Here is a 14,573-nt window from a genome sequence, read left to right on the forward strand (position 1 = left end):
CATACCAAAACAACTTCTTACTGTTGACTTCAGACTCTTGCAGTCGCTCTGGCTCTTACTCTAATTGCCATATTTACGAACCCCCAAAAGCCTGTCTTCCATTACATCATAAATATGACAGGGTTATTAACAGAAGAAAATATTACAATTTCTTGTTTTCTTGACACCCCCTTTTTTAGAAAATGAACCGTCATAATCCAAAAAGACGGTTTCATTTTCTCAACCTCTTTCCTACTAATTACTATTATCTCTATACACTAAAATATTATATTATAAGATGCATGCATTAACATGATCAAAATACCCAATGTTTCAGTAAAAATAGTGTCTATTTTAGCCCTTTTCCCCCAGGTTTCACATGTCCAATCTTCCTTACACCTTAAACCCTTGATAATGCATCTGCAAATAGGTTTTCTTGTCTAGCCACATATATAATTTGCAAATTAAATGGTTGTATTGTAATGATAGGCTGCATCTAAATGGTCTAGCATTCCGGTTTCTAAACTTATCCAAAAATCTTAACTGGTTATGGTCAGTGTAAACAATTGTTTCTGATGAATTGTTGGCAATAATTGGACTAGTAATCCAGAGACCCAGGGTAATGCTTTGGGGACCTGGGTCCGAATCCCGCTACGGCAGATGGTGGAATTTGAATTCAATAAAACGCTAGAATTAAAAGTCTAATGATGACCATTAAGTCATTGTTGATTGTTGTAAAAACCCATCAGGTTCACTAATGTCCTTTAGGGAAGGAAATCTGCCGTCCTTACCTGCTCTGGCCTACATGAAACTCCAGACCCACAGCAATGTGGTTGACTCTCAACTGCCCTCTGAAATTGTGTGGTAAGCCACTCAGTTCAGGGGGAATTAGGGATGGGCAACAAATGCTGGCCTTGCCAGCGACACCCACGTCCTGTGAAAGAATAAATTTTAAAAATATTCAGACTATGCATCTGTAATAATTTAGTTCACAGCATTTAGAAAAGTTGTTTTTCATATGGCCTTCTCCTTCATAGGTTAAGTCCAGTCAGGGAAAAATATTACATAGGATTACATAGGATATATGACACAGAAACAGGCCATGCCAGTGTTAATGCTCCACTTAAGCCTCCTCCCATCTTTTCTCATCTAAATCTACCATTGTAACCATCTAATTATGGGCACAAAACAAATTTAAGGAATTTTGCTTGCTGTAATCAAAGAATGACCTACTCTAATGTTGCAACAGACCTTTCTTTACCGTAGATGCATCCAGAGTACTTACAGAGTAAACAAAGCATTTATTAAAATTAAATAACACACATTCATCCCACATAACACCACCAAGTATCACGTGTACTCATAACCCCATATATTACAATTTGAAAAGTGAAACAAAAGAGATCAATTACATTGGAAGATTGAGGAAGCTAATACCCAAGTTAGGTAATCTAACCTTCATCATCTATTTTCTATATACCTTGGGATAAATACCATGATATTTAAATTGATGTTGGGCTGTTTACATCTAACATTAAGGCCTGTACACAAGAATCAAGATGACAGAGTATCTTCTTTGGAAAACAAACCCAAACTATGTTTAATAAAGGAGAAAATGTACCTCCAATTTGCTATATGGCAATCAAAGGAAACATGTAAAATTGACCCATCATGTGACCATAGTTTGCGCAGAACAGGTTTTTATTCTTCATGGCATATTGTAGACTGTCAATTTATTAAGATTTACATTCCACAAATTGGTGGTGATATGTTGATTGAAAATATGTTTAGTGCTCTTCCACTGGCTCAGTTGGTTAAAAGTGAATTGGTGAACCATGCATACAAGGCGTCAGGTTCTGTCTCTGGTCTGTGCTTGGATAATTGTACTCAGCTCAGGCCAGCTTTCCTTATATAGCCAATGGGAGTACATGACTTGGCCATCAAACATGGATAGGATTGGGCACTGCTGCAATGCGTTCACAACAACAATTTGTATCTATATAGCACTTTTAAAATAGTAAACTAATAAAATCATCCCCCACAGATCAATAACTTCAGTATACTACCTGGAGGTGCCTTCATTATGAGGTCATTAATTAATCCTATCTCAGTGCACAATACCAGGTCTAATATAGCCTGCTCGCTGGTTGGCTCCAGAACATGCTGAGCTAAGAAACTATCCCGAAAACATTCTATGAATTCATCATCGATGCTACCTTTGCCCATCCGGCTGTTCCAATCTATATGTAGATTAAAAACCTCCATGATAATTGCATGACCTTTCTCACAAGCTCGCACTATTTCTTCTTTGATACCCCGTCCTACTGTGCGATATGGTTAGGGGGCCTGTACACCACTCCCACTAGTGACTTCTTGCCTTTATCATTCCTCATCTCAACCCAAATTGCTTCTATATCCTGGTTTCCTGAACTTAGGTCATCCCTCTCGATTGTATTAATGTCATCTTTAATTAACAGAGCCACCCTCCGCCTTTTCCTAACTTCCTTTCCTTCCTAAAAGTCACATACACTTCAATGTTCAGGTCCGAATCTATCCCATCCTGTAGCCATGTCTCTGTAATGGCTATTAGATCGTACTTATTTATCTCTATTTGCACTATCAGTTCATCTGTTTTGTTCGGAATGCTACGTGCATTCAGATACAGAGACTTAAAGTTTTTGTCTTTTATTATTTTTGTAACCTCTAGCCTTATCTGTTGGTTTACTCTTAGACTTGTACTCTCTGTCCGTTCCTGTCATGGTCTGTTTATCATTTCCCATATTAATACCTTCCTCTCTTACCTTGTCTCTACTCTTTGATATTCCACATTTGATCTCTTGCTCCCACTATTTGGTTTAAATAGTGCCATAGTTTTGCAATTCACAAGAACATTCATCCCAGCATGGTGCAAGTGCAGACCGTCCCAATGGTACATCCCCAACTTTCCCCAGTATTGATGCCAGTGCCCACAAACCAGAACCCACTTCTCCCACACCAGTCTTTGAGCCATGTATTCATCTCTATGATCTTATTTGCCCTATGCCAATTTGCACATGGCTCAGGTAATAATTGAGAGATTATAACCTTTGAGGTTCGGCTTTTTAATTTGATACCTAGCTCCTCATACAGGCTATGCAGAACCTTCTGCACTGTGATTCTGTAACTGTAACTAATGTTTCCTTGTCCTGTTTATGTCATTGGTACATACATGGACCACGACAACCGGATCCTCTCCCTCCCACTGCAAGTTCCTCTCCAGCCCTGAGCAGATGTCCCGAACCCTGGCACTGGACAGGTAACACAGCCATCTGGACTCTCACTCTTTGCTGCAGAGAACAATTTCAATCCCCTTCACTATACTGACCCCTACTTTGACTACATTCTTGTTTGGTGCCCCCCCAGCTTAAATGGCTCCCCAGTCCATGGTGCCATGGCCAGACTGCTCATTTGTCCACACAGGTTGTGAGCACTTTAAACCTGTTTGACAATTGCTAGATCTGAGGCTCCTCCACTACTGTCGGCTCAGTCCCTATACTTGCCTCACTCACGGTCACATCCCCCTGTCCCTCATCCCTGATCAAAACAGACAACCTTATTCTGAGAGGTGTGACCCTCTTCTGGAACAAAGTGACCAGGTATTTCTCCCCCTCCCTTATGTTGCGCAGTGTCTGCAGTTCAGCTTCCAGGCCAATAATCCCAATTCGGAATTCCTCTATCTGCTTACACTTTCTGCAGATGTGTTTGTCATGGATCACCTTGGCGTCCAAAAGCTCCCACATTCCACAGCTGCCACATAATACCTGTCCTGCCATTGTTACTTATGTTATTTAGTTAATTTAATTTAATTACTTTCTTAATTAAGTTAGTGTAATTCCTATGTATGCTACAATTCACTGCACTTATTAAATGTCAGTACCACTGACAAGTCAGCAGGGGTGTGGGAACTAAGAGAAAATATTAGAGAGGAATACCAGGGTGCACAAAATACTGGGAGGGACAGATAGCAATAGTATAGAGAATAGTAAGTTAATAGGTGAAGTCAGGGTGAGGGAGAAAATAACAAAGTCGAAATCAGGGTTCCTATGCATGTATGTGAATGCATGAAGTATAGTAAATAAGATTGGGGAGTTACAGGCGCAGGTTGCCAGTTAGAAATATGATGTTGTGGCGATAACAGAGACCTGGCTCAAGGAAGGGCAGAACTGGGTGTTAAATATTCCCGGGTACAAGGTGTTCAGAAAAGATAGGAAAGGAAGGAAAGGAGGAGGGGTAGCGATATTGGTTAAGGAGAGCATTGCAGTGCTGGAGAAAGAGGATGTCCCAGAGAGTTCAAGGACAGAATCAATTTGACTAGAGCTAAGTAACAAAAAGGGTGCAATTACATTGCTCAGTGTAGTCTATGGACCGCCAAATAGTGAGAAGGACGTAGAAGAACAAATCTGCAGGGAATTTAGAGAGAGATGCAGGCATGAAAGAGTAGTTGTAATGGGTAACTTTAATTACCTGAATGTAGACTGGGACAGTGGTAGTGTAAAGGGTGGAGAGGGGCAAAAATTCCAAGATTGTGTTCAGGAAAATTTTCTACAGCAGTATATGTCGAATCCAACAAGAAAAACGCACTGTTGGACTTGGTTCTTGGAAATGAAGTGGGCCAAGTAGATCAAGAGTCAGTGGGGAACATTTAGGAGACAGTGATCATTATGTTGTATGTTTTAGGATGATGATAGAAAAGGACGATAGGCAATCCAGAGTAAGAATAATTAACTGGACGAGAGCTGACTTCGATGGGGCAAGAATGGAGCTGGGCCAGATAGACTGGAACGAAAGATTGGCAGGAAAAACTGTAACTGAACAAGGGGCTACTTTGAAAAAAGAAATGCCCCGGGCACAGTCAAGGTATATTCCATCGAAAGGGAAAGGTAGAGCAAACAAATCCGGAGCTCCCTGAATGAGAAAGGAGATAGAAATTAAGATAAAGAAGGAAAAAGTGAGCTTTATGACAGGTGTCTGGTAGAAAATACAACTGAGAACCAAGAGGAATACAGAAGGTTCAGAGGGGAGGTGAAAAAGCATATTTAAGAAGTGAAGAGGGATTATGAGAAAAGACTGGCAGCCAATGTAAAGGGGAATCCCAAAGTCTTCTACAGACATATAAATAGTAAAAGGGTGGTAAAAGGAATAGGGCCAATTAGGGACCTAAAAGGGATGAAGGGGCCATGGCTGAGGTATTAAATGAATACTTTGCACCCATCTTTACCAAGGGGGTAGATGCTACGCAGGCCACGGTGACAGATGAGGAAACTCTGTCACTAGAAGGATTCAAAATTGACGATGAGGAAGCGTTGAATAGACTGTTGGTACTTAAAGTTGACAAGACACCGGGACTGGATGAAATGCATCCAAGGATATTGAAGGAAGCGAGAGTGGAAATTGCAGGGACACTGGCCATAATTTTTCAGTCTTCCCTAGACTCAGGGGAGGGGCCAGAGGACTGGAGAATTGCAAACATTACACCCTTGTTCATAAAAGGTTGTAAGGATAAGCCCAGCAATTACAGATCGGTCAGTTTAACTTCAGTGGTGGGTAGGATTCTAGAAACAATTATTTGGGATAGAATTAGTAGTTACAGAATCACAGTGCAGAAGAGGCCCTTCGGCCCATCGAGTCTGCACCGACACGTGAGAAACACCTGACCGACCTACCTAATCCCATTTACCAGCACTTGGCCCATAGCCTTGAATGTTATGATGTGCCAAGTGCTCATCCAGGTACTTTTTAAAGGATGTGAGGCAACCCGCCACCTCCACCCTCCCAGGCAGCACATTCCAGACCGTCACCACACTCTGGTTTTTCCTCACATCCCCCCTAAACCTCCTTCTCCTCACCTTGAACTTATGCCCCCTTGTGACTGACCCTTCAACTAAAGGGAACAGCTGCTCCCTATCCACCCTGTCCATGCCCCTCATAATCTTGTACACCTCAACCAGGTCGCCTCTCAGTCTTCTCTGCGCCAACGAAAATAACCCAAGTCTATCCAACCTCTCTTCATAACTTTCATTAAGTTACTTCATAACGTTTCATCCCAGGCAACATCCTGGTGAATCTCCTCTGCACCCCCTCCAGTGCAATCACATCCTTCCTATAATGTGGCGACCAGAACTGCACACAGTACTCCAGCTGTGGCCTCACCAAGGTTCTATACAACTCCAACATGACCTCCCTACTTTTGTAATCTATGCCTCGATTGATAAAGGCAAGTGTCCCATATGCCTTTTTCACCACCCCACTAACATGCCCCTCCGCCTTCAAAGATCTATGGACACACATGCCAACGTCTCTTTGTTCCTCAGAACTTCCTAGTGTCATGCCGTTCATTGAATACTTCCTTGTCAAATTACTCCTTCCAAAGTGTATCAACTCACTTTTCAGGGTTAAATTCCATCTGCCACTTATCTGCTCATTTGACCATCCTGTCTATATCTTCCTGTAGCCCAAGATACTCAACCTCACTGTTAACCACCCGGCTAATCTTTGTGTCATCCGCAAACTTACTAATCCTATGCCCACAAAGTCATCTATATCATTTATATAAATGACAAATAATAGGGGACCCAGCACAGATCCCTGTGGTACACCACTGGACACAGGCTTCCAGTCACTAAAGCATCCTTCTGTCATCATCCTCTGCCTCCTACAACTAAGCCAATTTTAAATCCACCTTATCAAATTACCCTGTATCCCATGTGCCTTTGCCTTCTTTATAAGTCTTTCATGTAGGACCTTGTCAAAGGCTTTGCTGAAATCCATATAAACTACATCAACTGCACTACCCTCATCTACACACCTGGTCACCTCCTCAAAAAACTCAATCAAATTTGTTAGGCATGACCTCCCTCTGACAAAGCCATGCTATCCCTGATCAAACCTTGCCTCTCCAAATGGAGATAGATACTCTCCTTCAGACTTTTCTCCAATAGTTTCCCTATCACTGACGTGAGACTCACTGGCCTGTAGTTCCCTGACTTATCTCTACAACCCTTCTTAAATAGCGGAACCACATTAGCTGTTCTCCAGTCCTCTGGCACCTCCCCCGTGGTCAGAGAGGAATTAAAAATTTGGGTCAGAGCCCCTGCGATCTCCTCCCTTGCCTCCCTCGGCAGTCTGGGACACAAATCATCCGGACCTGGAGATTTCTCCACTTTTAAGCCTGCCAACACCTCCAATACCTTGTCACTCCCTGTATCAATTTGCTTAAGAACCTCGCAGTCTCTCTCCCCGAGTTCGATACCTTCATCCTCATTCTCTTGGGTGAAGACGGACGTGAAGTATTCATTCAACACTCTAGCAATGTTCACTAGCTCCACCCATAGATTGTCCCCTTGGTCTCTTATGGGCCCTACTCTTTCCCTGGTTATCCTCTTCCCATTGATATACTTATAGAATATCTTGGGATTTTCCTTACTTTTACCAGCCAGAGCTTTCTCATATTCCTTCTTTGCTCTCCTAATTGCTTTCTTAAGCTCCACACTGCACTTTCTGTACTCCACTAATGCCTCCGCTGATTTGCTTCCCTTCTACCTGCTAAAAGCCTCTCTTTTCCTTCTCACTGTAACCTGAATATCTCTGGTCATCCATGGTTCTCTGAGCTTGTTACTCCTTCCTATCACCCTAGCGGGAACATGTTGAGCCTGTACCCTCCCCATTTCTTCTTTGAACGCCCCCCACTGCTCCTCTGTAGATTTCCACACAAGAAGCTGTTCCCAGTCTACCTTGGCCAGATCCTGCCTTATTTTACTAAAATCCATCCTTCCCCAATCCAAAACATTATTTTGCAACTTGTCGATTTCTTTGTCCATAACAAACTTAAACTGGACCATGTTGTGGTCGCTATCACTAAAATGCTCGCCCACCACCACCTCAGCCACCTGTCCAGCTTCATTCCCCAGAATTAGGTCCAGCAATGCTCTGTCCCTTGTTGGATCCTCTACATATTGACCTAAAAAGTTCTACTGTACACATTTCAAGAAATCCACTCCATCCAAGCCCTTAACATTATGTCTATCCCAATTAATGTTGGGAAAGTTGAAATCACCTAATATAATTACTCTATTGTTATTGTTATCACACACCTCCACAAATTGTGCACATTATTTGCTCCTCAATTTCACGTTGACTATCTGGGGGTCTATAATAAACACCTAACAGTGTGGCTACCCCTTTTTTATTCCTAAACTCTACCCAGAAATCCAGAAATCTTCATTCAGTGCCACCCCCCCACCCCCTCCCCCCACAAAATATCATCTCTCCTTACTGCAGTAACAGACTCCTGAGCCAATAATGCAACGCCTCCTCCTCTTTTACCCCCTCCCCTGTCTCACCTGAAGATTCTATATCCCGGAATGTTGAGCTGCCAATCCTGCCCTTCCCTCAATTACCTCTCAGTGATGGCTACTGTATGACAATTCCACATGTAAATCCTTACCCTTAACTCATCTGTTTTACCTGTAATACTCCTGGCATTAAAGTAGAGGCCATCCAGCCTTGCCTTACTCCCTTGAAACTTAATGCAGCTGTACTCCCTCTGACTTGATTGTTTTACTGTATTATGATGTGTCTCTATTCTGCTAACATTCTGTGTCCTCTCTCCCTGCCGAATTAGTTTAAACTCCTCCCAACAGCACTAGCAAACATGGGGCAGAATTTTTAGCTCGGCAGGCGGGTGCACACCTGATGCGCTCAAACGTAAAATGACGTGCATTGATGTCGGGCGAATGTCCCAGCGTCAATGCACAGTCACTGCCGTCAATTAAAAGGCCTGTTAAGGCCATTAAAAGATCAATTGAATAGAATTTTTTGCTGCCCATCCAACCTTACGGTTGGCCAGCAGGCGAGAAGGCCAAGCGGCCTTTGCGCTTTTTAGGAAACCTCATCCACAAGCGGTTTGAGGTTATCTAAAGCAAATAAAAGTAAAACAAAAAATTTAAAATTTAATTAATAATATGTCTCTGCTCATGTGACAGAGTCACATGAGGGGACATGTTTTATTACATTATTTACTTCTCTTTTTTTTTAAAAGTACTTCATCTCCTTGAAGCAGTTCTGTGCCTCAGGGAGTTTCAGAAGCGCATGCTCACCCCACTCGCCCTCCTGCCCCCTCCCGCACAGGCAGTGCTGCCGCTCGTGTTTCAGGCTGAGTGGGCCTTAGTTGTCCTGCCAGTGTGAAATCATGGTCCATCCTTGATCGCGGGCGGCTTGCCGACTGCCCCCACCGAGACCAGCCGACAAGGGTGAAATTCTGCCCATGGAAAAATATGGGTTGATAAGGAAGAGCATGGATTTCTAAAGGGAAATCGTGTTTAACTAACTTCCTGGTGTTTTTTGAAGAGGTAACAGAAAAGGTCAATGAGGGTTTTTAAAAATTCATTTATGGGATGTGGTCTTCACTGGCTGGGCCAGCATTTATTGCCCATCCCTAGTTGCCCTTGATAAGGTGGTGATGAGCTGCCTTCTTGAACCGCTGCAGTCCATGTGGTGTAGGTATACCCACAGTGCTGTTAGGAAGGGAGTTCCAGGATTTTGACCCAGCGACAGTGAAGGAATGGCGATATATTTCCAAGTCAGGATGGTGAGTGACTTGGAGGGGAACTTCCAGGTGGTGTGTTCCCATCTATCTGCTGCCCTTGTCCTTCTAGATGGTAGTGGTCGTGGGTTTGAAACGTGCTGTTGAAGGAGCCTTGGTGAATTCCTGCAATGCATCTTGTAGATAGTACACACACTGCTGATACTGTGTGTCAGTGGTGGAGGGATTGAATGTTTGTGGATGTGGTGCCAATCAAGCGGGCTGCTTTGTCCTGGACAGTGTCAAGTTTCTTGAGTGTTGTGGAAGCTGCACTCATCCAGGCAAGTGGAGAGTATTCCATCACACTCCTGACTTGTGCCTTATAGATGGTGGACAGGCTTTGGGGAGGGTGGGAGGGGGTGGGGGGATGGTGTCAGGAGGTGAGTTACTCGTCGCAGGATTCCGAGCCTTTGACCTGCTCTTGTAGCCGCAATATTTATATGGATAGTCCAGTTCAGTTTCTGGTCAACGCTAACACCCAGGATGTTGATAGTGGGGGATTCAGTGATGGTAATGTCATTGAACATCAAGGGGCAATGGCTTGATTCCCTCTTGTTGGAGACAGTCATTGCCTGACACTTGTGTGGCGCGAATGTTATTTGCCATTTGGCAGCCCAAGCCTGGATATTGTCCGGGTCTTGTTGCATTTTGACATGGACTGCATCAGTATCTGAGGAGTCGTGAATGGTGCTGAACATTGTGCAATCATTAGCGAACATCCCCACTTCTGACCTTTTGATGGAAGTTCATTGATGAAGCAGCTGAAGATGGTTGGTCCGAGGACACCACCCTGAGGAGCTCCTGCAGCGATGTCCTGAAGCTGAGATGACTGATCTCCAACAACCACAACCATCTTACTTTGCGCTAGGTGTGACTCCAACCAGCGGGAGTTTCCTCTGATTCCCACCGACTCCAGATTTGTTTGGGCTCCTTGATGCCACATTCGGTCAAATGCGGCCTTGATGATCATCTCGGGAGTTCAGCTCATTTGTCCATATTTAAACAAAGGCTGTACTGAGGTCAGGAGCTGAGTGGCCCTGGCGGAACCCAAACTGGGCATCAATGAGCAGGTTATTGCTAAGCAAGTGCCACTTGATAGCACTGTTGCTGACCCCTTCCATTGCTTTACTGATGATTGGGAGTAGACTGGTGGGGTTGTAATGGGCTGGGTTGGATTTGTCCTACTTTTTGTGTACAGGACATAACTGGGCAATTTTCCACAAAGCCAGGTAGATGCCAGTGTTGTAGCTGTACTGGAACAGCTTGGCTAGGGGCGTGGCAAGTTCTGGAGCACAAGTCTTCAGTCCTATGGCCGGAATATTGAAAGGGCCCATAGTCTTTGCAAATCCAGTGCCTTCAGCTGTTTCTTGATATCACATGGAGTGAATCGAATTGGCTGAAGACTGGCATCTCCAGAGGAGGCCGAGATGGATCATCCACTTGGTACTTCTGGCTGAAGATTGTAGCAAATGCTTCAGCCTTATCTTTTGCACTGATGTGCTGGGCTCCCACATCATTGAGGATGGGGATATTTGTGGAGCCTCCTCCTCTTGTGATTTGTTTAATTATCCACCATCATTCATGACTGGATGTAGCAGGACTGCAGAGCTTAGATTTGATCCGTTCGTTGTGGGATCGCTTAGCTCTATCACTTGCTGCTTATGCTGCTTGGCATTCAAGTAGTCCTGTTTTGTAGTTTCACTGGGTTGACACCTCATTTTTAGGTATGCCCGGTGCTGCTCCTCGCATGCCCACCTGCACTCTTCATTGAACCAGGGTTGATCCCTTTGCTTGATGGTAATGGTAGAGTGGGGAATATGCCGGACCATGAGGTTACAGATTGTATTTGAGTACAATTCTGCTGCTGCTGATGGCCCGCAACGCCTCATGGCTGCCCAGTTTTGAGTTGCTAGACCTGTTCGAAATCTATCCCATTTAGCATGGTGGTTTTGCCACACAACACAATGGAGAGTATCCTCAATGTGAAGGTGAAATTTCCTCTACACAATGACTGTGCGGTGGTCACTCCTACCGATACTGTCATGGACAGATGCAACTGTAGCTATGTCATTTAGGACTTGGCCAGTAGTGCTGCTACTGAAACAAGAACAAAAACAGCTGGAAAAGCTTGGCAGGTCTGACAGCACCTGAGGAGAGGAATACAGTTAATGTTTCGAGTCCGTATGACTCTTCATCAGAACTAAGGAAATATAGAAATGAGAAGAAATATAAGCTGGTTGAGGGGGTAGAGCTGGATAGAGGGCCAGTGATAGGTGGAGGCAAAGAAGAGATTGTCAAAGATGTCATAGACAAAAGGACACCAACCCCACCCCCACTAGGGCTATCTATCACTTGCTCGTCCTGCTTTCTACCCTTAATGTCACCATTAGCACATCCTTTAGCTAATATCACCACCGTCAACACCCCTTTGTCCTTTTGTCTATGACATCTTTCGCAATCTCTTTGCCTCCACCTATCACTGGCCCCCTATCCAGCTCTACCTGTCCCACCCCCCTCAACCAGCTTATATTTCACCTCATTTCTATATTTCCTTAGCTCTGGTGAAGTCATATGGACTTGAAACATTAACTGTATTCCTCTCCGCAGATGCTGTCAGACCTGCTGAGTTTTTCCAGCTATTTTTGTTTTTATTTAAGATTTCCAGCATCTGCAGTATTTTGCTTTTATTTGCTACTGAGCCACTCTTGGTGATGGATATTGAAGACCCCCCCAACCAGAGTACATTCTGTGTCCTTGCCACCCTTAGTTCTTCCTCCAAGTGGCATTCAACATGGAGGAGCACTGATTCATCAGCTGAGGGAGGGCAGTACATGGTAATCAGCAGGAGGTTTCCTTGCCCATGTTTGACTTGCTGCCATGAGACGTCATGGGGTCTGGAGTCGATGTTGAGGACTCCCAGGGCAACTCCCTCCCGACAGTATATTACTGTGCTGCCACCTCTGCTGGGTCTGTCCTGCCGGTGGGATAGGACATACCACATACCCAGGGATGATGGTGTCTGGGACATTATCTGTAAGATATGATTCTGTGAGGATGACTATGTCAGGCTATTGCTTGACTAGTCTGTGAGACAGCTCTCCCAATTTTGACACTAGCCCCCAGAGGTTAGTAAGGACTTTGCAGGGTCGACAGGGCTGAGATTGCTGTTGTCATTTCCGGTGCCTAGGTCGATGCCGGGTGATCCGTCTGGTTTCTTTCCCTTTCTGTGACTTTGTTGTGGTTTGATACAACTGAGGGCTTGCTACATTGCTGTGGGTCTGGAGTCACATGTAGGCCAGACCAGACCAGGTAAGGACAACAGATTTCCTTCCCTAAAGGGCATTAATGAACAAGATGAGTTTTACAATCCACATTGGTTTCATGATCATCATTAAACTTTTGATTCCAGATTTTTATTCAATTTCAATTCCACCATCTGCCATGCGGGGTTTGAACCCAGGTCCCCAGAGCATTACCCGGAGTCTCTGGATTACTAGTCTAGTGACAATACCACTATGCCATCGCCTGTTGCTAGATCTTGGTGTGCAGGGCACAATTTGAAAGTTGTGGAAGCTTGGCAGTGCTGTAAACTATGAGGAGGACAGTGTAGAACTTCAAAAGGATACAGGCAAGTTGGTGGAGTGGGCAGACAGGTGACAGGTGAAGTTCAATGTGGAGGTGATGTATTTTGGTAGGAAGAACATGGACAGACAATATGATATAAGGGGTGAAATTTTGAAGGGGGCGCAGGAGCAGAAAGACCTGTGTGTATATGTGCATAGATCATTGAAGGTGGCAGGACAGGTGGAGAGAGCAGTTAATAATGCATAATAGGGGCATAGAGTACAAAAGCAAGGAGGTTATGCTGAATTTATATAAGACACCTGTTAGACCTCAGCTGGAGTATTATGTACAGTTCTGGGCATCACATTATAGGAAGGATATAGACACATTGGAGAGAGTGCAGAAGTGTTTTACAAGAATGGTTCCAGGAACGAGAAACTTCAGTTATGAAGATAAATTGGAGAGGTTGGGACTGTTCTCCTTGGAGAGAAGAAGGCTAAGAGGAGATTTGATAGAATTGTTCCAAATCATGAGGGGACTAGACAAAGTAGACAGGGAGAAGCTGTTCCCGCTTATAAAAGGATCGAGAATGAGAGGGCACAGATTTAAAGTGATTTGCAAAAGAAGCAAATGTGACGTGAGAAAAAACTTTTTCACACGAGTGGTTCGGGTCTGGAATTCACTGCCTGGAAGTGTGGTGGAAGTAGGTTCGATTGACGCATTTGTCATGAAGAGATTAATGTCTATAATGTTACTGGAAAATTAAAAAAAAAATAGAGTTTAGTGGTATCTGTGTCTATGTGTGTGTGTGTCTTAATTGGATTAAAGCTAGCAGGCCGAGAGGCTTTGATGTATAGAAGGAAGTAGGTTTGAAATAGTAATTAGCTAAACATGGGGAAGTTTAGAAACATAGGTGTTAAGGGGGCAATTTGCATTTTAAATCAAGCATTCAAAAGAATGGGTGAAATCTTACACCTAGCTAGAAGACGCCAAGCAATGTGTTTATTTTTTCAGCTTACTAATAAAATTGGTGGAATCAAAGGATGTTATTATTAGAAGAAGTAAAATTAAAAGCCTAGTGATACAATGGAAAAATTACATTCAAAGAGAAAGATATGTATGAAGGAGAAAGAAGGTTGTGTGTCAGGGAGAGGCATTTTAAAATCCATTAAGTGTGAGAAGCCTCCAGCCTGTAAACCTCAAGTCTGTCTGCAAGGGCCCAGGGCTGAAAGAAACTCATTTTGAATGTGACTGTCCAGGGTGTGCTCTGCCAGGTGTCTCTTTAAATCTATGAGTTTTACTGTTGCCTTAACGGGGGTGTAACTGAGAGTCAGGTTAATTAGGGGATTTTTGTAGTTATAATAGTAATTTTGTAGACATATGTATGAGCTTACAATTTTTCTTGTATTAA

Source organism: Cetorhinus maximus, chromosome 21 (assembly GCF_964194155.1).
Source record: "Cetorhinus maximus chromosome 21, sCetMax3.hap1.1, whole genome shotgun sequence".
In the NCBI taxonomy this organism is placed as follows: Eukaryota; Metazoa; Chordata; class Chondrichthyes; order Lamniformes; family Cetorhinidae; genus Cetorhinus; species Cetorhinus maximus.